We start from the raw sequence: 26,007 nt of genomic DNA, 5'->3' as shown, positions 1-26,007 counted from the left end.
ACACTGGGGGATGGACAGGTCAGTGAGGGACAGGAGCAGTGCAGCAGCAGGAGGGGATCCTGGACAAACTGAGCAATGGGAGAGTCTGACAGGAGAGAAACTACAGGAAGGTTCTGTTTAGAGGCTCAGGCAGGGACAGCTGGGAGACAGTATGGCCTGGTGGCTTGGGCAGGTTTTCTAATCAGCCTCTTCAAAGATGCTGTTCCTCAACTCTGAACCTGATCCTCCTGGTTCAGAGGTAAGGACACTGCCACCATTTCCTGGTGGGCGAGGGATATGGGGACTGCCTTTCGAAAGGTTTCAAAAACCTGTGTTGGTGATATTAACAAGACTCAATATCCAGTCACTAACAAAATGCTGGTGTACTTGAACTTCATCCTGAATATTAACACCTATAACTGGGTAACGCAGACCCCGATGTACAGAGTTAAATCCTGGATATTAATAACAGCTTTGTGCATGGGAAATCATGTCTCATGAATCTGACTCAGTTTTTTTGAAGAAGTAACAAAGAGGATTGCTGAGGTCAGAGCCTGGACATGATCTACATGGACTTCAGTAAGGCGTTCGACAAGGTTCCTCCAGGGAGACTGGTCAGCAAGGTTAGATCGCATGGAGTACAGAACTGGCCTGAAGGTAGAAGGTTTTTCAGGCTGGAGGCCTGTGACCAGTGTAGTGTCACAAGGATCGGTGCTGGATCCACTACGTTTTATCATTTATATCAATGATTTGGATGTGAACATAAGAGGTACTGTAAGTAAGTTTGCAGATGACCCCAAAATGGGAGGTGTAGTAGGCAGTGAAAAAGATTACCTCAGAGTACAAGGGGATCTGGATCAGATGGGTGATGGGCTGAGGAATTCAGTTTAGACAAATGTGAGCTGCTGCATTTTGGAAAAGCATACTTTGGCAGGACTTATACAGTTTATAGTAAGTTCCTAGGGAGTGCTGCTAAACAAAGAGTCCTTGGAGTGCAGGTTCATACTTCCTTGAAAGTAGAGTAGCAAGTAGATAGAATAGTGAAGGAGGCAGTTGGTCTGCTTGTCTTTATTGGTCAGAGCATTGAATATAGGGGTTGGGAGGTCATATTGCGGCTGTACTGGACATTGATTCGGCAACTTTTGTAATATTCCATGCAATTCTGGTCCCCTTCCGATCAGATGGATGTTCTCAACTTGAAAGAGGTCAGAAAAGAATTATAGGAGGTTGCCAGGGTTGGATAGGCTGTTTTCCTTGGAGCATCAGAGGCTGAACGGTGAGCGGAAAGAGATTTTTAAAATCAGGCCGGGCATGGACAGGGTAAATAGACAAGATATTTTCCCTGCGGAGGGGGGAATACAGAACTAGGGGACTGGGAGGGGAGGGTAGACAGAGAGGGGGTGGATCGAGAGTGTTGGGACAGAAATGGGTGGGCGCAGAGAGGGGGGATAGAGAGGGGAGGCACAGAAATGGATGGGGACAGAAAGCGGGATTCGAGAGGAGGGGAACAGACGGGGGGGTACAGAGGGGGCGACCGACAGTTGGGGGGGGGGACCGACGGAGGGGGAAAAGAAACAAGTGTGCGACCGACAGGGGGGCAACTGACAGAGGGGAGACAGACCAACAGATTGTGGGACAGACCAACGGGGGAGTGCGACCGACGAGGTGGGGGGGGGGCGACAAAGGACTGACCGACAGAGAGGGGGGGGAAACCAGACAGAGTGGGGGGAGATGGGGGGAACAGAGAGGGGAAGATGGAGATCTACAACTCAACCCTGTTCCTGTTTTCTCCTCCTCACCTTACTTCCCTCTGAAGGGCTCAGAACAACTGCATAGTTCCTGGAAAGTGGGGTTTCAGGGAGATCAGGTGCTGAAAGTGGCATTTGGGACACTGACCTTTAATGGAATGCGCTGGTCAATAAATGGACTCTGGTTCGACTCCACTGTCTGTGTGGTGTTTGCACATTCTCCCTGTGTTTCTGTGTGGGCTTCCTCTGGGTGCTCTCAATTCCCTCCCACAAATCCAAAGCCATGCAGGTTAGCTGGATTAGCTTTGGGTAATGGTAGGTTACAGAGTTAGGGTGGAATGCTGTTCCGATGGTTGGTATGGGTCATGGGCCGAAAGGTCTGCTTCCACACTGTGGGGATTCTGTCACTGAGTATAGGGATTAGGAGGTCACGGTGTGGCTGAGTAGGGCATTGGTCAGGCCAGTGGTAGAATACTGCATTCAATTGTAGTCTCCCTGATTTCAGAAAGATGTTACCAGAATAGGACTCAACCTCTTAATGGCAAGTTCCAGGGAAGTGTTGACAAACAAACAGACCGTGCAGTGTGGGTTGATAATTCCTTGAAAGTGTTGTTGAAGGTAGACAGGTCAGTGAAGGTGGTGTGCGGTATGCTAGCTGTTATTGGGCAGTGCATTGAGGATAGGAGTTGGGAGATCAGGTTTTGGTTGTAAGTTTATTGGCTTGGCCACTTTTGGAATCCCCAGACTGCTTTCAATTCCAGTCTCCCTGTTACAGGAAAGATGTTGGGAAACTTGAAAGAGTTCAGAAAAGTTTGACCAGGGTGTTGCTAGTATTGGAACATTTGAACCATAGGGAGAGGCTGAATAGGCTGAGGCTATTTCCCTGCAGCACTGGACACTTTAGGTGGCTTTATCGAACTTTATAAAATTAGAGGAGTAATGATAGGGTGACTAGTCATGGTTTCTTTTTTTCCCCCAAAGTAGGGGAGACCAAACAAATGTGAATCTTTTTTCCAAGGTGGAAATGACAAATTCTAGAGGAGAGATGGCAAGTTTAAAGGATATGAAAACCGAACCAACTGCAGATGCTGTAAACCAGGAAGAGAATCAGAAGTTTCTGGAAAAGCTCAGCAGGTCTAGCAGCAGGTGTGAAAAGAAATTAGAGTTAACGTATCTGAGGAAGGGTGACCAGACCAGAAACTTTAACTGATTCTTTTTCACAGATGCTGCATGACCTGCTGAGCATTTCCAACAACATCTGTGCTAGTTTAAAGGGAGTGGTTTGGAGTATATACCTGAGAGTAACTTTATAAAGAGCGAGTCAGACCACATCTAGAGTAATGACAGAAGTGTTGGTCCCTTTATTTAAGGAAATACATCATTTCATCAGAGGCATTTCACAGAAACTTGACTGGGATGAACCCTGGTTTGCAGGGATTATCTTTTAAGAAAAGGCTGAAGAAGTTGGGATTCTACTCACTGAATTTGGGAAGAATGAGAGGTGATCTCATTGTAACATGAAGGATTCTCAAGGAGTTTGACAGGGTAAATACTGAGAGGATGTTTCCCATCATGAGGGAGTCTGGAACCAGGTTCTGGGATAGTCGTGGAATCACGTGTTCTGTTTTGGATTCGTCAAGTTTAAGGCAACACCCGACACGGCTCAGGGGTTTCAGTAGCAATGGAGCTGGGGTGAGGTGGAGACAAGCAACATTTAAGAGATTGGAATTCCTGGTGTCTGTGATAGTGTAGATGCCTGATCAGAAGGTCACCTTGGGGTCAGAATATGAGAGCAATATCGTGAAGAGTGTGGTTCTGCCTCAGACAGTTCCCAGGGAGAGAGAGGGGCTCAGCAGTAAGGGAAAGTAATTTGTAATAGCAACTGAAGGCAATGGGTTTAACCATTGCAACATTCCATTGTAGGAAATTGCAGCCAATCGCGTAGTGGGAGTGTGATGAGCAGTTTGATAACTGAGTAATGGAGAGGGATGATGGGGAGGGAGAGCTGGGCATTGTCAGTGTACATGTGAAACCTAACACGGTGCTTTTGGACGATGTCACCTCCTGGCAGTATGCAGGTGAGAAACAGGAGGGACCAAGGAGAGATCCTGGAGGGACACCAAATACAAGGAATTCAGAAAGAAAAGGGAGAGTGGAGATGGAGGAGGTGTTTGCAACAACGGTGGGGTCAAATATTAGTTTGTAGCAGAATGGGAGAGAAGGACATAACCAGAAAAGAGAGACAGATAGAACAAGGAACAATATCTGTGACTTAGTGAGGGGGAGTGATGAGGAGGAGGCACAGTCTAACACCAAAAACACTATTTCTACATTAGTGACGTCACCCAACTCCACCCTAGTCTCAGCTCATTTACTGAAACACTCGTCCATCCCTGTGTTATCTCCAGACTTCGTTATCAAACACACTCTTTGCCAACCTCCCACATTCAACTTACATGCAATCTCAAGAGTATCTAAAACCCTACTGTCCAAGTGCTCACTTGTACCAAAATTTGTTGATCCATCAACAAACAACAATTTAAAATTCTCACCCTTGATGTAATTCCTGGCTGTGAACATCCCTGTCTCCCTGCACCACACAACCTGTGAGACCCCGACAACTCATTTTCTTTCAGATTCCCAACGATGTGTTTATTCATTGCTTCACCTGTCTGGCTGTTTCTCCTGTTGCCAAGGCAACACTGCCTGGAATTCCCACCCTAACCCTCTCAGACCTGCTTTCCTCCTTTAAGGTATTCCTGAAAACATGTTTATTTGGCAGTTCTTTTGATCACCTGACCTAATATCCCCATCTGTGGCCTTATGTCAGAAGCTCTTAATAGTATTTCTGTGGAATTATAAACTTAAAAAAAAACAAACTGTTGTTGATTTGCACATACATTGTCAACTCTTCACTGTCGCTGAGTGAATAATCTATAACAGCTCTTACCCAACCACATTGTGGGAGCACCTTCACCACATGAACTGCAGCTGTACAGGAAGTCAAACATCACCTTCTCCACAGGCAATGGGGCTTTGGCACTGATCACTGGGATCTGTGGAGGGAGAAACAGTTGATATTTCAGGGAGTGTAAAATGCATTATAGGGAGGGAAAATGGTGCAGCATTTGGGATTTTCAAATTTGTGTTTTACAATGTGCACTACGTTCTGTAAAACCTCTCATGCCATACCGTGAAAATTTCCTTCTCTTTCTGGTCTATGTCTTTCCTTCCCCCTGCCCTGCACCTTCACACATTTCCAATGCCTTGGTCACAACAACACTGTGCTGCCAGTGAAGTTTATCACGTGGTTGAGTATTGTCCCGCCCCTCATTCACTCCGATTGGTTGAAGCAACAACTAGCACCTCTAGCCCCCGTTCCCCCATTAACATCAAGAATCCGAGGCCCATTGTGGGCTGGAGCATGCTCAGTGCTTCCTGCTTTTGCTGCTGTTCATCAGGTATGAGAGAGAGAGGGCTCATCCCTGTTTCTCCTGATGTCAGACAATAACAACAACTACCTGCATTGTATGGAGCCTTTCACATTGACAAATCTCCTAAAATTCTTCACGGATGATGGAAACGTTGATTAAAGAGAACGATTTTTAGATACATCTTTAAGGTGGACAGAGGGGGTTAGGGAGAATATTCCAAAGGTTTGTGTACTCGGCAGCTCCAATTGTGGAGTGATATAGGTGGGCAACAGCTTACAATGGAGACAGTTAGGGGCTAACCATAGGTTAAGAACCCCATGTCGAAGCCCCCTACCCCACACACCAGACCTTGTTCTCACAGCCTGTCATTACACACTACCTATGGTTAGCCACTAACTGTCTCCACTAACAGCTAGTCACCCTCCCCCAGCCACATTATTATCCACTCCTTTATCCAACCGTTCTTCTCACTCTATCCCCACCTATCCTTTACTCCTTATATCCTCTCCCCACACTATCTTCTGCAAATAAACTGACTTTTTTTCCTCAGTAACATCTGTTCTGTGGAAAGGACACCGGATCTTAAACTTTAACTCTGATTTCTCTTCACAGATGCTGCCAGACCTGCTGAGATTTTCCAGACCCTCCGGGTTGTTGTTTCTGTTTTACATCTTCCGCAGTTCTTTTGGTTTTAATTTACCGGAAGTTTGTAATTCAGGTCCAACAGCCTCTGTCCCAGTCCCTGCTGTCTCTCCCACCCCCACCCAGTGACACTGCACCTGCACAGCTCATGGACAGGTGTCGGCTTGCTGACCACACCCCTGATTCACTCCCATTGGCTGCAGGGGAACACAGACTCTCCTCCATCATTCACAGTGAAGAGGGCAGTATCACAGAGCACAGGGGCTGGGGGCTATTCAGCCCATTGGGGCTGTACTCTCTCTCTCTGGAGATGCTGCAAATCTGTCCCAAGTCCCCTCCCATGAGCCCATAGCCTCCCAAATCTTTCCTTAAAAAGTAAAATTCCAAGTCTGTTTCAGAATACCTGCTGAATCTGTGTCGTTCAGACTGTTCCAGATGCTCAGAACTTACTGAGTAAAATAGCGTTCACATTTTCACCTTGTATTATTTGCCAATTACTTGAAAATAGTTACTAAAAATTGTGACAGTGTTAACAATTCCTCTCTCTCTCTGTAAATTCAAGACCTTGCAACCAAATCTGCACAAGATCGAAATCACTGCTTCACCTTCTCAGCTCCAAGGATAATTATCTGTGCTTCAGCTAGCTCTGCACAAAAGAGAGGAATGCATCTTAAATTATCAACATCAAAGAAACAGACCTTCGGTCCAATTCGTCCTTGCCAACGAGGAATCCTAAACTAATGGATTCCCATTTACCATCTATTGGCCTGTATCCATCAAATCCCTTCCGATTCATGTATCCAATTGGAAGCCTTTTAAATGTTGGGATTTTATCAGCCTCCACTACTTCATCTGGTAGCCCCTCCCATACACACACCACACTCAGCTTGAAAACGTTGCCACTTAGATCCCTTTTAAATCTTTGCCCTCTAAACTTAAACCCATGTGCTCTAGTTTTGGACCCACCTAACCTGAGGAAATAGGACGCCAGCTGCTCACCTTATCCACGCCCCTCGTGATTTTATAAGTCTCCATGGAGACACCTCTCAGTCTTTGACTCACCTGAGAAAATAGCCCCAGCCTATTCAGCCTCTCCCTGTAGCCCAAATCCTCCAATCCTGGCAACGTTTTTGTAAATCTTGTCCAAACCTTTTCAAGTTTCACAACATCCTTCCGAGAACAGGGAAATTCAAACTGAAAACAGAATTCCAGAAGTGGCTTAACCAACATCCTGTCCAGCCACAATATGGTGTCCCAGTTTCTGTATTCAATGCATTGACCAATAACGGAGAGCGTTAATGGAGTCCCATTTGCCAGCGGTTCACCCTTATCCCTCTAAATCCTCCCTCTTCATGTACCAAATCAGATGCCTGATTCCAAGAACAGGGAGATTGGAACTGAAAACAGAATTCCAGAAGACCTATAATCAGTGCCCTGTCCAGCCACAATATGACGTCACAACAGCTGCATTCAATGCATTGACCAATAATGGGGAGCGTACCAAATGCTGCATTCACTACCCCGCCTACCTGTGACTCTACTTTCAAGGAACTATGAACCTGCACTCCAAGGTCCCTTTGTTCAGCAACGCCCCTCAGGACTTTACCATTAAGTGTATAAGTCCTGCTCTGATTTGCCTTTTCAAAATACAACAGCTCACATTTATCTAAATTGAACTCCGTCTGCCATTCCTTGCTCCAATGGCCCATCTGATCAAGATCCTGTTGTATTCTGAGCTAACCTTCTTCACTGTCCATGACACCTCCAATTTTGGTGTCTTCTGTAAACCTACTGACCATACCTCATATATTCACATCCAAGTCATTTATTTAAGGGCCCAATATCCATCCTTGCAGCACATTGCTGCTCACAGACCTCCGGTCCGCAAAGCAACCCTCCATCATCCTCTGTCTCCTACTTTCAAGATAGTTTTGTAATGGCTTGCTCTCTCTGCATTCCATGTTATCTAACCCTGCTAACCAGTCTGCTTTGTGGAACATTGTTGAATGTCCATATCAACAGCATTCACCGCCTTCCTTATTCAATTTTTTCGTCACTTCAAAGAACTCACTCAAGTTAGTGAGACCCAATTGTGCATGTACAAAGCCACATTGACTCTACCTGATCATTTCTGTCCCGCTGCGCCTTCCTTGTTCAGTCCACACCCTCCCACCAACCCACGCTCCACACACTTGACCCTCCCTTACCACCACGGGAGATGTAAAACATGCGGCCACACCTCCCTCTGACCTCTGTCCAAGACCCCAAAATGATCTTTTCACATTTGGCAGAGATTTGCCTGCACATCCCAAAACCTCATCTTCTGAATATGGGAAATTTAACATGGTTCATCCAACTAAACTACACATCTTTGGACTGTGGGAGCAAACTGGAACACCCGAAGGAAATCCTCACAGACACTGGGGAGAATGTGTCAACTCCAACACAGACAGTTGCCCGAGGCTGGAATCAAACCCAGGTCCCCGGTGCTGAGGAAGCAGCACAAACCACTGAGCCACAATACTGTGGGATCTTTGATGCTGATGAGCTGCCCCACTAATACCTCAGTCACTCACCCTGCCTTGTTTCCTAAGAGGCAGTGATGATGGGGTGAAATCAGACAGTTAATTCAGAGACCCAGATAACGTTCTGGGGACAAGGGTTTGAATCCCATCACGGCAGATTTTGGAACGTGAATTCAATAAATATCTGGAAAAAATAATCTAGTGATGACAGGAATCCATTGTCAATTGTTGGAAAAACCAATGTGGCTCACTCATGACCTTTAGGGAAGGAAAATGCCATCCTTACCTGGTCTGGTCTGCATGGGACTCCAGACCTATAGCAACGCAGTTGACTCTTAACTGCCCTCTGGGTAAACGCAGCAATAAATGCTGGCCGAGCCAGTGACAGCCTCATCCTGTGAATGAATAAAGAAAACAGGTCAGGTTTTGTTCCTTTTCTCGTCGGTACATCCTACAAACTCAATCAGAAACGTTCTCGTACACACTGAACAAATACCTTTCCATCCAAGCCCTTAACACTACAGCACTCCGAGGCCATGTTGGTAAAGTTAAAACCACTTATCATTGCATCCATATTATTCTTACAGATAACCGAGGTCTCCTGGTAAAATTGTATCTCAATTCCCTGCTGACTATTGGGAGAGGGTCTATAACACAATTCCAGTAAGATGGTCATCCCTTTCTTATTTCTCAGTACCAACCAAATAACTTGCCTGGATGTACTCCCAGGAATATCCTTCCGAAGCCCAGCTATAATGTTATCCCTAATCAAAAACACCTCTCCCACTGCGCTGTTGGTCCCTTTCTATCCTTACTATAGCATCTATACCCTGGAACATTAATCTGCTAGTCCTATCCATCCCTGAGTGATGCCTCTGTAATTGCTGTAATATCCCAGTCACATGTTCAAAACCATACCCTGAGCCCACCTGCCTGACCTGTCAGGTCTCTTGCACTGAAATAAATGCAGTGTAACTGGTCCGTCCCACCTCATTCTGTGACTTGCTCTTGCCTGCCTTGACAGTCTGACCGGTGAACAGTACCAGCCTCAGACTCACCTCTTTTCTCACTATCTCTTTAGGTTTACCCCGACTCCCTCACTGGTTTAATGCCTCCCGAGTGGCACTAGCAAATCTCCCTGCTCATCAGGACCCCATGCTTTCCCCTTCCTATGCCATTGGTACCAATGTACAATGTCCTCCCACTGGTTATTCTCCCTTTTGAGAATATTCTGCTCCCTCTGTGAGACACTGGCACCAGGGCAGCACCACCCCATTCTGATGTCTCACTGTCAGCTGCAGAAATGGCAGACTGTGCCCCTGACTAGAGAGTCCCCCATCACTATCGATCGTGTGGAAATGGATATACCTCACATTATGTTAGAAGCCAGTCTCAGTACCAGTAACTTGGCTGTCAGTGCTGCATTCCCCTGAAAGTCTATTACCACCTACATTTTTCAAAACCGTGTAATTGTCTGAGATGGGGATAGCCAGTGGAGACTCCTGCAGTACCTACCTACCCCTCCTAGCTTTCCCAGAGGTAACCCATCTACCTGACTGTATCTGCAGCATCTTGCAATCCTGAGACGGCCACATATCACACCCCCCGGCTCCTGTCAATTCCTCACTGACTTTAATCACTTCTCCACCAATCCATGCGTTCCAATAGGATTTGCAATCACACTTCCTGCAGACATAATCATCAGGATCATTGAGACTCTCCCTAATCTCCCACATCCGACAGGAACAGCACGCCACTCTACAACAGGCCATCTCTCCGCCTTCACAACCTACAGACCATGACAAAGACACAGTCTTACTTCTCAAAAAATACTGCCCGAGATTAGCAATGCTTACATTTCATATCTTAAACATTTAATCAAGAGACCCAAAGACATTAAAAAGAAATCCTCACCTTACTCACTACTGTAGATTTAATAAAATAAAACTGACTAAGATTGATATTTAAAGAGACTGAAACTCACTGAGCTGATCCCGGCTCTGAGTACTTCCAAGGGTGAGGTCTCTCTGAGGGCAGCTGTGAAATGTCACTGTTTCTCTTCTCTGCCCACTCCATTTCCAGAGGTTTTTAACTTCACAGCAAGTCAGCTCAGAGAGGTCACTGCTTGGTTTTATTCACTGGGAGTTGCCTTTGCTGCCCAGACCAGTATTTATTGGCCACCTTCACTTGTCTTGGAGAAAGTGGTGGTTAACCGCCTCCCTGAAATGCTGCAGTCCATGTACACCACAGTGATGTTTGGACAACAGTCCCCCTCTGGCCCCACAACCCTCCCTGTCTCCGTAATCCCCCTCCGCCTTCAGAAATTACATGTCCGTGGCATCAGATTTTTATTTAGATTCATTTTTGTTTAATAAACACCCCTCCCCCCAAAAAAGTGAAATATTTCACTCCCAAACAAATTTCTGTTGATTAACCTTTTGGAGAGGCCGACACATGGACGTTGCACATTGTTCACGTAGAATGATGGAACTTGCTTTAAACATTGCTAAAAAGGGGAGGCAATGGCTTAATGGTATTCCTGCCAGATGAGTGACATGTGCAATGTTCCGAGGATTAGGGTTAGAATCCCAACATGGCTGTGCGGACATCAGAATCCAATACAATCTAGAGTGAAAAGGCAAAGGATGACCATGAAACTATTGCCGATTGTTAGAAAACCCATCTGGTTCACTCATGTCCTGTAGGGAAGGAAACGGTCATCCTCACCTGGTCTGGCCTACATGTGACTCCAGACCCACAGCAATGTGGGTAACTCTCAACTGCCCTCAGGAAAAATACATTAAACACTGTTAACAAATACTCCGCAGGAATCATTGAAAAACTGTCTGTTCCCTGAACTAAAACTGAGTTTCAGCTTCACCTTCTCCCTGTCTCCCCTCTCCCTGTTTACACCCAACTCCAAAACACACTCATTGAGCCAAGCAGCCCTCACAGTGCAGCCCTGTCATTTTCATTGCCTGCTCATACCTACACTGCCCTCAGCCTCCTGTACTGTTCCAATGTATCTCAATGGGAGCTCAGGGACAGCATCTCATCTTTCAATGCAGCCCTTTGTAACCCCAGAGTCAACATGGACCTCAGCAGTTTCTGAATGAACAGACCGTTGTCAGAATCTAGAACATTCCACCTGAAAAGGTACTGGAATTCGAGTCCAAAAGGACTTTTGATGGGAAGTTTGCAGTTAATTGAAAATATGAAGTTTACAGGTTAACATCATGAAGTGAGTGATTGTAAGATCTCTCAGATTTAGACCCAAAGAGACCAGGTGTAATTTGGATAAATCTGTGCTCCCTCTCAGGCCAATAGCTCCTTCCTCAGCTGCAGGGCCCACAACATAGCGCACACCCAAAGGGTGATCCAACCACGAATTTGTACATCTTCCTGCTTAACAAAAATATTGGAGATATTTTCCACAAACCTTTCTCCTTCCACATTTAGACGTCAATGATATTCAGATCCTGATGACTCCATTGACTGTAAAAACTTACTTTTGAGATCCCAGCCTCAATTATTCTGATTTAATATCCTATGAAATGAATTCTCAAAACAAAACTCAGAGCCAGTGCAGGAAGAATACAAGACATATTTTTCTCTTGGTATGTGACTGATGTGTAAATGCCTCTCTTCAAATCGTACACCACCCCCTCCCCCCCCCCCCCGATCCTAGGAAGAGGACATGTCCATGCCCCTCACTGTACCTTGCCCCCAATAAAGATGGCGGCCATATCCCAGGACCTGTCACCGCCTGAGGGCCGCAGCCATTTTCCCATCTGCTGCAAACACGGGAAAGAGTTTCTAATTCAGATTAATGATCTGCACAGAGTGTAATTAATACTTCCCAACCTAAAGTGACTCATTGTCTCCGTCTCCGAGGCCACTCTCCCCTTCCCTGTTTGTGTCACCCACATTCACCAACAGCCGAGTCACGTGACACTGCACAGGCGGAGTTACTGGTGACGTGTCATCCCACTGGTCACGCCCCTCATTCACTCCCATTGTTTGGATGACCAGCTGGTTCCACTTTGTCCACCAGTCCCACCACCTTTTCCTATTGGTCCGAAGCTGCCATCAATCAGCTGCACCCCATTGTGAGGTCAGTGGTGGGTTCCTCCCCCTGTCTGAATCAAACCCGGAAGGTTCCGCGGTTACGTTAGGGTCCGGGTGTCCTTGGAGAAGGAGCACGCGGTGTCCACCAACACCCTGGAGTTGTTCAGGGAGAGGTGGGCGCCGCAGGGAGTGGAGTGCATCATTTCCCCCTCCAACTCTATTTTGATTTAGTCCCTGCCCTCCCCTTCACTGTTTTGATCACACAGCATTGCCCTTTGATGTGAAGGGCACTGCTTGTCACAGGCCACTCGGGTGTTTTCCTACTTTTCCTGGTGGTGGAAATTGAATAAAGATTTGTACACCTTGTCTCTCACTGTGTCTCACACCTGCACAAAAAAAAATAAAACCTGGGGAAAAAAAAGCACTGCCGCATGGAGGCGGTAGTGTGGGGGAAATTGGAAGAAAAGAAAGGAGATAAAATAAGCACTACCGCAGTTAGGCGGTAGTGTGGGGGTTAAATAAAAAAAAATAAAAAAAATAAAAAAAAATCAAACCCGGAAGGTGGATGGATGGTGTCAATCAGGAACAACAAGCAGGAGGTGCTGGGAAAGCTCAGCAGGTCTGGCAGCATCTGGGAACAGGAATCTGTCCAGTGGCCCTTCCTCAGAACCGATGGGAGCTGGGAAAATTAGAATCCTGACAGAGTGGAAACAGGCCATTCGGCCCTAAAAGTCCACAGCGTATCTCCGAAGAGTATCCCACCCAGACCCATTCCCCTACCCTATTACTGTATATTCCTCCTGAATAATGCACCTCACCTACACATCCCTGAGCATTATGGGAAATTTAGCTTGGCCAATTCAACTAACCTGCAGATCTTTGTACTGCAGGAGATAGGGGTTAAAGAGCAAATAATGGGCAGGTACAGAACCCAGAGAGAGACAGGAACATTTGGAAAGACAAAGGAGTGGATTATGATCTAATTGGGAGAGTGCATAGCTGTTAATGGAGGGGACAGGAATCTGGGTCTGGCAGCATCTCAGTGGAGGTGGCGGAAATGGCAGCTGATGATCTACGTTTTGCTGCAAAAACAGACCCGAGCTTCCAGCTGCCTGCCACTTTAACACACGAGCCTGTTCCCTGGCCAACGTCTGTCTCATGCTTACTGCAGTGTTCCAGTGAGGCCAGAACATACCAAATGGCCCGTATTTCAAGGACTGCAATTTCCCCTCCCATGTGGTCAATACCATCCACTATATCTCCTCCACTTCCTGCACCTCTGCCTTTGAAACCCACACCTCCAACTGCAACAAGGATAGAACACCCCCCTCCCCCCACCAAGTCCTTAACTTCCACCCAGATACAACACATCATCCCCTGCCATTTCCACAACCTACAATCAGACTGCACCACCAGATTCTTAAGGGGTTTGACAGAATAAATACTGATGTGTCTGAGGGTAAATACAGAGGGGGGAGTTTGAAACCAGATTCTGAGTCAGTCACAGAATCAAGGGTTCTGTTTCGGATTCATCAAGTTTAAGGGAACACGGGTAAGGGGTTTCAGTAGCAATGGATCTGGAGTGAGGAGGAGACAAGCAACATTTAAGAGATTGGAATTCCTGGTGTTTGGGATTGTGTAGATGTCTGATCAGAAGGTCAGCTTCACATCAGATATAACTGTAATAATATTGTGAAGAGTGTAGTTCTGCTGCATCGTTCCCAGTGAGAGGGAGAGGCTCAGCAGTAAGGGAAAGGAATTTGTCAGACAATGGGTTTAACCATTACAATGTTTCATTGGAGGAAACTGCACCGAATCGAGTAGTGGGAATGTGGTAAGCAGTTTGATAACTGAGTAACAGTGGAGTAATGGAGAGGGATGACGGGGAGGGAGAGCTGGGCATCGTCAGTGTACATGTGAAACCCAACATGGTGCTTTTGCACAATGGCACCTCCTGGCAGTGTGTACGTGAGATACAGGAGGGGCCAAGGACACCAAATGCAAGGAATTCAGAAAGGAAAGGGAGAGAGTGGAGATGGAGCAGGATTTTGGGAGAGAAGGATAAAACCAGAAAAGACAGAACAAGGAACAATATTGGTGAATCAGTGAGGGGGACTGATGAGAAGGAGGAGGAAAGAGAGTTGGAAAGTCTATAGTTTAGTGAAATTAGGGTAAAGGGTCAAGATGAGTTCTGATAAGGCTTGACAAGAGACTGGAAGAAGATGTAAGTTTAGGACAAAAACCAGGAACACCATGTGAGGCAGTTTGGCTCTGTGGGCTAGTGAGAGGGAGGGAAGCAGCAGATTGGATTATCTCAGTCTTAGTGACAGAGAAACGCCATGTGCTCCAAACTCTTCTTGTTGGATGGAGGAGACAGGAGGATGGACAGTGTTTCACAAAGAAACAAAACCTGGGTAAGTGATATTTAAAGTGATTAAACAAACCTAATATATTTAACTTTTATCCAAAATATTAAAACAAATGACTGAAGTCCTGGTTCGAATCCCAACTTGGCAGATGGTGGAATCTGAATTCAAGAAAAAATAACTGGAATTAGGAATTTCCTGATCTCCATGAAACCATTGTCAATGGCAAAAAAAAATCCTGCCAACGCGACAGTGGCCCAGCCAGCTACTCACTGTATTAATCACTGCAAAGTCTCAACAAAGGAATGAAACTGGGTGGACCACTCGGTATCTAACAAGGCACCAGAAAATACAGCCACAGAATCAGCCCTCTGGATGGTGCAACGTCCTCCAGACTAACATCTGGAGTTTGGTGTCAAAATGTGCAGAGCTGTCTCACAGACCAATCAAGGAACAGCCTGACATTCTCATACTCATGAAATCAACCCTTACAGACAATGACCAGACACCACCATCACCATCCCAAGATATTGAGATTGTGGTGATGGAAAAGCACAACAGGTCAGGCAGCATCCGAGGAGCAGGAGAATCGACGTTTCGAGCCTAAGCCCTTCATCAGCCTGACCTGCTGTGCTTTTCCAGCACCACACTCTCGACTCTGATCTCCAGCATCTGCGGTCTTCACTTTCTCCTGAAATCTCTGAATATGTCCTGTCCCACCGGCAGGACAGACCAGGCAGAGGTGGTGGCACAGACAGGGAGGATTTGCCCTCTGAGTACTCAGCATTGACTCCGGACACCAGGAAGTCTCATGGCTCCTGTTGATTACTAGGTACCGTCCTCCATTGGCTGATGAATCACTTCTCTTTCATGTTGAACACCATTTGGAGGAAGCACTGGGGAAGTAAAATGGTGTCAAACGTACTCTGGGTACAGGATTTCAATGTTCACAATCGAGACTAGCTCTGCAACAGAATTACTGACTGAGCCGGTCAGGTCCTAAAGGACACAGCTGTTCAACTGAGTCTGCAATGGGTGGTGAGGGAACCAAGAGGGAAAAAACATACTTGATCTCATTGTTATGAATTGACCAGCTGCAGATACATCTGTCCATGACAGTATCGGACAGGACACATTCCTCTTGGAGACAAAGTCTTGGCTGAAAGTTGAGAAAAACCTCCATTGTGTTGAGTGACACTATCACCGTTCTAAATGGGACAGACTTTGAAGAGATGTAGAATCTCAAACTGGATCTCTGAGGCACTGTGGGACATCAACAGCAGCAGAACTGTACTCCAGCACAATCTGTAATCTCATGGGTTTGTAAATCCTGCTCTCACCCATCACAAAGGACAGGAAAGGAGGGCATGCCAACAGCAGCACCAGGTGTACCTAAAAATGAAGTGCCAACCTGGTGAAGCTACCAAACAGGACCATCTGCATTTCAAACAGCATCAGCACCAAGCCACAGAGCTAAGTGATCCTACATGCAATGGAACAGATCGGAACTCTGCAGTTCTGCTACACCCAGTTGTGAACGGTGATGGACAATTAAATAACTCACTGGAGGAAGCATCACAGATATCCCCACCTTTACTGATGGAGGGGCCTCACACATCCATGCACCAGATACGACAACAGCATTTGCAGCTATCTGTATCCAGAAGTGCAAAGTGGGATGATCCATCTCATCCTTCTGCAGTGGTTTCCAACATCACAGATGCGAGTTTTAAGCCAGTTTGATTCAGTTTGGATAACATCAAGAAATGGCTAAGTAGTGCAAAGGCTACGGGCTCTGGCAATAATACTGACAGAGGAGGTTCCAGACTGAGTCTGTCTGTCATAGAGAGTATGGCTGCCTCATGGAGTTTGAAGCACTGCAATGGGTCCATGCAAGTCATGTTAGTCAAGGATATTATAACGGTGGCTGAGAGTACTTTTGATGAGGACTCTATTACTGAGGTAGTGTGGGCTGAGGTTAGAAACAGGAGAGGAGAGGTCACACTGCTTAGAGTTTTTTTAAATAGGCCTCCACAGAGTTCCAGGGAAGTTGAAGAGAGGATTAGCAAAATTATTCTGGGAAAGTGCAAAAGTACCAGGGTGGGCATTATGGGGGACTTTAGCTTCTGTGCAGAGAGGTAGCGAGTCTGTTTGAGAACGTGGCTGAAGAGCTTATGGGGGACTTTAGCTTCCCCAACATTGACTGGGAATGCTATAACTCTCATACGTTGGGTGATCAATTTTTGTCCAGTGTGTACAGGAGGGTTTCCTGATACAGTATGTCGAAGGCCAACAAGGGGGGAGGCCACATTGGATCTGGTGATTGGTAATGAACCAGGCCAGGTGTTTGATTTAGTTTTAGGTGAGCACTTTGGAGAGAATGACCATAATTCAGATATGTTTAGTTTAGCAATGGAAAGGGACAGGTACATGCCACAGGGCAAGAGTTATCAATGGGGCAAGGACAATTATAATGCAATTACGCAGGAATTGGGATGCATAGAATAGCGTAGCAAACTGCAGGGGATGCAGAGAATGAAAATGTGGAGCTGGTTTAAGGAAGAGATATTGCATATCCTTGATAGGTATGTCCCTGTCAGGCAGGGAGGAAGTGATAAGGTAAGGGATCCGTGGTTTATTACAGAAATTGCATAGCTTGTTAAGAAGAAGAAGGAGGCTTATGTGTTGATGAGACAAGATGGTTCAGATGAGGAGATGGAGAGTTACAGATCAGATAGGGAGGATTTAAAGAGAGTTAAGAAGAGCAAAGAGAGGACACGAGCAGTCTTTAGCAAATAGAATAAAGGAGAATCCTAAAGTTTTCTATAGGTATGTGAGGAATAAAATGATGATTACGGTAGGAACAGGTCCAATCAAAGACAGAATGGGAAGTTGAGTGTGTACCATGTGGAGATCGGAGAGGTGCTAACGAACATTTCGCATTGGTTTTCACTCAGGGAAAGGAGAATATTGTAGAGGAGAAGAATGTGGTATGAGATATTAGACTAGAAAGGATCGTGATTAGTTAGAAACAGGTGTTATCAATTCTAGAAAGAGTGAAAGTAGACAAGTCCCCTGGGTTGGATGGGATTTATCCAAGGATTCTCTGGGAAGCTAGGGAGGAGATAGCAGAGCATTTGGCTTTCATATTTGAGTCATCATTGTCTACACGTTTGGTACCAGAGGACTGGAGGATTGCAAATGTTGTGCCTTTGTTCAAGAAGGGCAGTAGAGATGACCCAGGTAATTATACACCAGTGAGCCTGACTTCTGTTGTAGGAAAGGTTTTGGAAAGGATTATAAGAGATAAGATTTATAATCATCTTGCAAACAACAATTTGATTTCAGATAATCAACATGGTTTCGTTAAGGCAGGTCATGTCTCGCAAACCTCATTGAGGTTTTTGAGAAGGTGACCAAGCATGTAGATGAGGGTAGGGAAGTTGACGTGGTATACATGGACTTCAGTAAAGCCTTTGATAAGGTTCCACATAGTAGGCTGTTGGAGAAAATGCAGAGGCATGGAAATGAGGGTGATTTAGCAGTTTGGATTAGAAACTGGCTTTCTAAAGGAAGGCAGCGAGTGGTGGTTGATAGAAAATATTCAACTGGAGTCCAGTTACTAGTGGTGTGCTACAAAAATCTGTTTTGGGACCACCACTGTTTCTCATTTTTAGAAATGACTTAGAGGCAAGCATAGGTAGATGGATTAGTAAATTTGCTGATGACACTAAAGTCGGTGGAGTAGTGGACAGTGTGGAAGTGTGTTACAGATTGCAGGGGGACTTGGATAAACTGCAGACTTGGGCTGAGAGGTGGCAAATGTAGTTCAATGCAGCTAAATGTGAGGTGATACACTTTGAGAAGAATAACAGGAAGGCAGAGTACTAGGTCAATGGAAAGATTCTTGGTAGTGTGGATGTGCAGAGGGATGTCGGAGTCCATGTACATAGATCCCTGAAAGTTGCCACCCAGGTGGATAGTACTGTTAAGGTGACATATGGTGTGTTAGGTTTCATTCATAGAGTAATTGAGTTCCAGAGCCGCAATATCATGCTGCAAAGATAAAAAAGCTGGTGCAGCCATACTTGGAATACTGTGTGCAGTTCTGGTGCCCATATTTCGGGAAGGACAGGAGGAATTGGAAATGGTGCAGAGGAGATTAACCAGGATATTGCCTACTCTGGAGGGAAGGTCTTACGAGGAAAGGCTGAGAGACGTGAACCTGTTCTCCTTGGCAAGAAGGCTAAGAGGGGATTTGATAGAGACATACAAGATGATCAGAGGCTTAGATAGGGTAGACAGTGGAAGTCTTTTTCTAGGATGATGATGTCAGTATGCACGAGGGGGCATAACTACAAATGAGGAGTGATAGATTTAAGACAGATGTCAGAGGCAGGTTCTTTACTCAGAGAGGGGCAAGGTTGTGGAATGTACTACCTGCTAATGTAGACAACTCAGCCACATCAGGAAGATTTAAACAATCCTTAGATAAGGACATGGGTGATTTTGGGATAGTGTAGGGGTGAGAATCAGTTCACAGGTCAGCGTGACATCAAGGACTGAAGGGCCTGTTCTGCGCTGTATTGTTCTATGACTATTGTGCTACAAGAGATTTCTGCTGTCTTAAACAGAGTGACAGATCTTGTATGTTGGCTTACAAAATGTCACTGATCGCTACCAAAAATGTACGAGGTCAAGTTAGGGCAATAATAAGTTGCTGCAACAGGAGGGGAGCAGGTAACTCCATACAAAACCCTGCTTCTTCTCACCTATTTTTACCTCCAAAATAGAGGGAAAGCACCTCTGGATCCCACCACAACAATTTGCCCCACAATCCTGGTATCTGGCTGCGCACTAGGTGGAGTGGAATAGTCTGTACTGGGACCCATTGGGGCCCTGAAACACTTGGTAAAGACTAAAATCATCTGAGCACTGAGAACCCCACCACATTGTATGCATTTTCTATTGTTTTTACTCGGTTCCCTTGTTTTTCCGAATGAACCTGTTTAAAGTTGTTATTAGACACACCTGCACTCGCTGTGAATTGAACCCAGGCCTCCCGGTCAAGATTCGGGATATTTTCACCGCATCACAAGACATCGACTCTAAATTCCCTTGTCCCTTAATGTTTCTGGTGCTTAGCTGCTGAGTCACGCCCGAATCAACTCTGCAAATGGGAGGAAGGGGCGGAACTGGAGGACCAAGCAGCGGCCGGTCCTCCAACCAGAGTGAGTGAGGGGCGGGGCCAAAGCATTCTCGGGAGTGAACGCGTCAGGATTGGTCAGAATGCAAACTGTTTTGCAGGATTGATCGTTTTCACTACATAGTGGAGTGTTAAACCTCTGTCATAAATCAATGTGAGATTTTAAGAAATAGTTGTGATGTAAATCTGATAACGTACATATTTTCAATCGATTTGCACAAATTGAGTAAGAAACTTGTTTTCAAACTCAGAACGACTGGTAATTTACATACTTGGCCAGTATGGTTGAGTTGGACCGAACAATCTACTCTCATACTAGCCAACTCTATATCTGTAAGTCGACAGAACTGTTGTTAATGACAAATATATCACCCATGATTCTCTTCAGTTATGAATAATCTGTATAAACTCACCGGAAACCTCAGACGCACGCGCAGTTTGGTTCCTATGTGGCACATGCGCAGTGTCACACTGATCGGGACAGGGAGAGGGAGAGACACGGAGCTGAATTCTCCGGCAAGTAGCTGCGATCGGCTTCAGAGAGTGAGCTCAGAGCCGGTGTGTGGGAGCGTCGCTGGGAGAAAGGAGCGGACAGAATTCACAAATCTCGGATAGAAGTTAAAAAAAACCAAAAAGCCCCTCCAGGCCCGGGGAAGGAGGTGGCGGTCTCTGATCGGGGAAGCGGCTCAGGGTCACGGCCGCCATTTGTTTGAGGGAAGAGGGAGCGCTCTGGGCCGCCATGTTGTGAAGGTCAAGGTGCAGGAGGGCGGGGCTATCGGGGTCTGTAGAACAATCAGAGGAAAGGGAAGACCCATTGTTATTGATGAATTCCATGAACACAGCGTCACTGGGCGGTCCCGCAGGAATCTCCTCTCTCAGTCCCTGCTGTGATGTTTCACCCCAATCACAACCAGCAGCTCTCCTCCTCTCTCAGCTCCCCTTCTGTCCTTCCTGCAGCATCTGTCCCCTGGGGCATTGAGCTGCCTGTCCTGTCCCTCCCTCAGCTGTTGTTCTGTAATCCCTGTGATATCCCAGTCCCACCTTAGATTACTTCACTAAAGACAGGGATGCAACCGATGGATTTTTCTTAACCTCAGCAATTGTTTAATACTCACTTACATGTTTTTAATTACATCATTTTTGAAGCATTTATTTCACATTCAATCCACATTCAATCATTTGCAATGGTGGGATTTGGACTTGTGTCCAGAGAACACTTGCTGAGTTTCTGGATAAATCGTCACACAATAATGCCCCAAGGCCATCACTTCACCTGCTCACAGTTTGTATATCCCAGTGCAACATGAATTAAAACCCTTTCTTCCTGCACAATTGTTTGACCCGGCGCTCTGGTGTAGTGACTCAGTACCTCACCGTCTGGTATCCCTCACTGTGTGCGTCTAATTGCTGCTTCTGTCAGCGTCTCTCACTTTTGAAGCTACTCCAGATCATGAGCCAACAGAATTCTCCGCTCCAGAGAGATGAGGCAGCACAGGTCAGGAATGGAGACTGGGATTTTCCAGATCTCTGTGGGCTCAGTGCCATTCTATATGTGTCACCCTCAAAGCATTAGTCTAATTTCCCATTTTGCCTATTTCTGTGTCTTCTACAGGTACGCATGGAGTTCCTGACTCAATAGACTTGCCAACTGCTGGCTGGGACGATGGTTGGTCAGCCAGAGAGACACAGTCAGGGAGGTCGGAGTCTTCAATCAACCCTGCTGCCAGGTAAGATCATTCCAGTGCACAGAGCAGAAAGTAGTAAGAGGGATCCAAACATCAGCTAACAAAACAGGACAGAGAGAAAGTGCTGGAGGGGGAGCACAGTACAGACACAACCCAGGCTCAATCACCATATCTGCTGCAAGTTTTGTTGTAATGAGACAGCATCGGGAGTTCCCAGTTATCAGTCCAGGCCTGTGCTTTCTTGGGGAGCATCAGAACAACTGAGGGGAAAGCAGGCCTCCCATGAGAGGGTGGTAATGCAATCTGGGATCTTTCTGTTCCCTATTCCCTCTCCAACACTATCTATGGCTTGTATTGAGGACCAGTGTCTTCAATCATTCTAACTCCTATAACAGTTCCTATCTCTGTCATCTCCCCTCTCACCAATTATTTCACATATTTGAAACCTCCAGTCCAGATGACCATCCATATCACTGTAACTTGCTTCAATCTCTACAACATGCCTTGTCTCAATAGTCTTCTCCTCCTCCAATAACTGCAGACGTAGGGTCTGTTTCTGAGCGGCATGATTCTTCGGCCAAGGTTTCCTAAATGAAATGAGTCACATTTGCCTGTGTTTGGCTCATATCCCTTCAAACCTTCTCCTCTCCATGTACCTGCCCAAGTATCTTTTCCATGTTGTAATTGTACTTGTTTTTACCATTTCCTCTGGCAGTCCGTTCCGTCTAAGCACCATCTTCTGTGGATAATGTTGCTCCTCAGCTCCCTCTTTAAATCCTTGCTCTCTCACCTCACGTTTATGCCTCTAGCTTTGGACTCACCTACCCTGGACTATTCACCGTACTTAGGCCCTACATTGTTTCATAAACCTTTATAATGGCACCCCGTGGCCTCCTCTGCCTGGGGGAAATATTGATGACAGTGTTACCAATATCTCCAACTCATGTACTCAATGCACTGACCAATGAAGACAAGTGTGCCAATTGCCGCTTTCAACACCCTGTCCCCCTGTGATGCCAGTCCAAGGAACAATGTAACTGCACCCCTTGGTCTCTCCCTTTTCTACAACACTCTCCAGGGCCCAACCATTAACTGTGTTAGTCCTCCCTGGTTTGTCTGAATAAATCCAATACCTGAATTAAATTCCATCTTTCATTCCTTGGCCCACTGGCCCAGTTGATTAACATCCCCTTCGATAACTATATCCCCTGCCCACTCTTCCACTAATCTTGGTATCCACAAACATACTAACAGGAACTGCTCTCTTTTCACTCAGATTGTTTATGTAAATGGTGCACAACAGTGGTCCCATCACCAATCCTTACAGCACACTGCTGGTCAGAGGCCCCAGTTTAAACAACAACCCTCTCCCACCATCCTCTGTCTCCCATTGTCATCCCATTTTGTATCCAGTTGGCAAGCTCTCCCTGATCCTTTGTTGTCTACCGTTACTAACCAATGGATCATGCTTCACCCTGAACAGGGGTTTGCTGAAGCCAGAAACAACGTCTGTTGCTCTGCCTTCGTCTATCTTTTTGGTCACATCTTGAGCAAACTCCGGTCAAGTTTGTGAGACATGTTATTCCACGCACAAAGCCATGCTGGCTGTCCGTAATAAGGCCTACCTCTCAGAACGACCTCCAACAACTGACCCACCCTGATGTCTCGCTCATCAGCCTGTAGCTCCCTGGCTTTCTCTTGCAGCCTTTCTTAATTAATGACACAACATTATAATCATAGTCAGAGAGTCATACCACACTGTTCGGTTAACACTAACCATACTCTAAAACTGATCTCATCCCACCTACCTGTTCCTGGATCATATTCCTTCATACCTTTCTTATTCCTGCCTTAATCCAAATGTCTTTTAAACATTGTAAACGTCCCCACATTCACCCCTTCCTTGGGAAGTTCATTCCACACACAACCCATCCTCTGTGTAACAATGTGCTCCTCATGTCTTTTTTTTATATGTCTCTCCTCTAAACTGAGAAATGTAATGCCTTGCCTTGAAACTCCCCTGTCCATGGGAAAGACAAATCCCATTAACTCGATCTATCCTCCTCATGATTTTATAAACATCTATGAGGTCATCTGTCAACATTCAGGTTTCAGTGAAAAATACCAACCTGTTCAGCCTTTCTTTATACTGAAGCCTTTCATACCCAGCCACATCCCAGTAAATCTCCTCCCAACCCTTTCCTGCTTAATAATATCCTTCCTATAACTGGTCGACCAGAACTGGACACAGTATTCCAGAAGAGGACTCACCAATGGCCTGTATAATCTCAATATGGCTTCCAACTCCTATATCCAAAGGACTGAGCAGTGAAGGCAAATGAGGCAAGCACCTTTTTTTAAACTATCCTGTCTCTCCATGTTGCAAATTTCAAAGAATTATGTACCTCAACCCCGGGGTCCCTCTGTTCTACAACACACTACCGAAGGTCCTACTATTAATTGTATAAGCCCTGCCCGTGTTTGTTGTACCAAATGCATTCCCTCACATTTATTCAGATTGAACTCCATCTACAGTTTTTCAGCCATTCACACATTTCATCAGGATCCCTTTGTAATCTCAGAAAACCACCTTCACTGTCCACAATGCCACCCTCCAGTCTATGAGCCTATCACATGCATCTCTCTATGGTACAAATATCTCTGCTAGGGGCCCTACAATGTCTTCACCAGCTTCCCACAATGTCCTGAGCTACATTTGATCAAGTCCTGGGGATTTATCTACCTTTGTGTTTTAAACCCTCCAGCACCTCCTCTTCGATAATGTGGACTCATTTCAAGACATTGAGTCATAGAGATATACAGCATGGAAACAGGCCCTTCAGACCAACTCCTGCATGACGTTTCTAGTCACATTTGCCACAAGTTTTGCCAATATCCCTCTAAATCTTTGCTAGTCATACACCCATCCACATACCTGCAAATCGCCTCCCCAGATCTACTTTAAAAATTCCTGTCCAATACTATCTTGCTCCATTGAATAACTTGAACTTGTGGGCCAGGCCTTTCCTTTTCCATCACTATTTTCAAACGAATACAATTGTGGTGACTTTCCAAAGGGCTCCCCCACTAACACCTCAGTCCCGTTCCCGACCTTGTTTCCCAAGGGGAGGTCAGCTTTAGCCCCATTCTCCAGTTGGGCCACTTACATAATGACTGGGAGTTTCAGGAACACACTTAACAAATTCCTTTCATCCAAATGCTTAACTTAGTAGGAATCCCAGTCCAGGTTTGGAACAGTTAGGATCCCCTATCATTACAACCCTAATATTCTAAGAGATATCTGAAATCTCCTGACATATTTGCTCCTTCATCTCCCATTGCCTATCGCTGTAGTCCGACCATAGAAAACTAATGGCCAATTTTTATTTCTCAGTTCCACTAATATCGTTTAACTGGGCGATCCTGCATGAATACTCCCTCTAGGTCCTGCTGGGATGTTTCCCCCAGTCAAAACCACCAGCTCTCCGCCTGTTTTGCCTCCTGTTCTATCCTTCCTGCAGCATCTGTCTCCGGAACATCGAGCTGCTGGGCCTGTCGCTCCCTCAGCTGTGTTTCTGTAATACCTATGGTATCCCAATCCCATGTTCCCATCCATGCTCTGGGTTTATCTGCCTTATCTGTCTGGCCCTTTGCATTGAAATAACTGCAGTTTAATCCACCCGTTTTCCCTCATTGTCTGCTATGTTCGTGCCTGCCTTGTCTATTTATATTGCTCTCTACAACATCTGTACCAGCCTCAAATTTCCTTCTGGCCTTACGACTGTTTGGAGTCACACAGCCCTGCCAGACAAGTTTAAATCCTCTCGAGCAGCTCCAGCAACGTTCCCCACCAGGATATGGGTCCCCCTCCTGCTCCCAGTTCAGGTGCCTTCCCAGCCCTGTCTACCTGTGCTGACACCTTCAGACATCCAGGGACTTGCCCACCAAGGTCCCTGTGTCCCTCAGTACTCCAGGAGGACCGACCATTCATGATGGATATCATTCATTTATTAGACTTCCCACAGTGCATTCCCTCACAGTGATCAGAAGTAAACTCTGTCTGCCATTACTCTGCTCAGTTTATCATCTGATGGACATTAGACTGCAGCCTGAGTCCATCCCCCTCACCATGGACAACACCCTCACCTTTCATGTTATCTACAAACCTACTAATGTTACCTTCTGCTTTCCCATCCGAGTGATTAATGTCCATAATGTCCAGCAATGGCTCCTGCACAGATCCCTGTGGTACACCCGCTGGGCAAAGGCTTTCAATCACAAAACCAACCCTCCACCAATTGTGGAGCCACTTTACCAACTGACCTTGGATCCCATGGGATCTTCCCTTTTGGAC

General features: G+C 46.0%; 1 long non-coding RNA gene across 1 annotated transcript; it reads right to left on the bottom strand.

Moving 5' to 3' along the window:
- Window positions 1–4,693: 4,693 nt before the first annotated feature.
- LOC132806999 (uncharacterized) lies at window positions 4,694–19,925 on the bottom strand. The gene is made up of 3 exons (XR_009641907.1): window positions 19,794–19,925; window positions 8,615–8,723; window positions 4,694–4,783 (listed from the first exon to the last, which is right to left on the bottom strand). It is a non-coding gene; the product is annotated as an uncharacterized LOC132806999 (long non-coding RNA).
- Window positions 19,926–26,007: the final 6,082 nt, after the last annotated feature.

The sequence above is a fragment of the Hemiscyllium ocellatum genome, assembly GCF_020745735.1.
Source record: "Hemiscyllium ocellatum isolate sHemOce1 chromosome 17 unlocalized genomic scaffold, sHemOce1.pat.X.cur. SUPER_17_unloc_2, whole genome shotgun sequence".
Lineage (NCBI taxonomy): Eukaryota > Metazoa > Chordata > Chondrichthyes > Orectolobiformes > Hemiscylliidae > Hemiscyllium > Hemiscyllium ocellatum.
The sequence above is the reverse complement of the archived record's forward strand: the minus strand, read 5'-3'. Positions and strand labels throughout refer to the sequence as shown.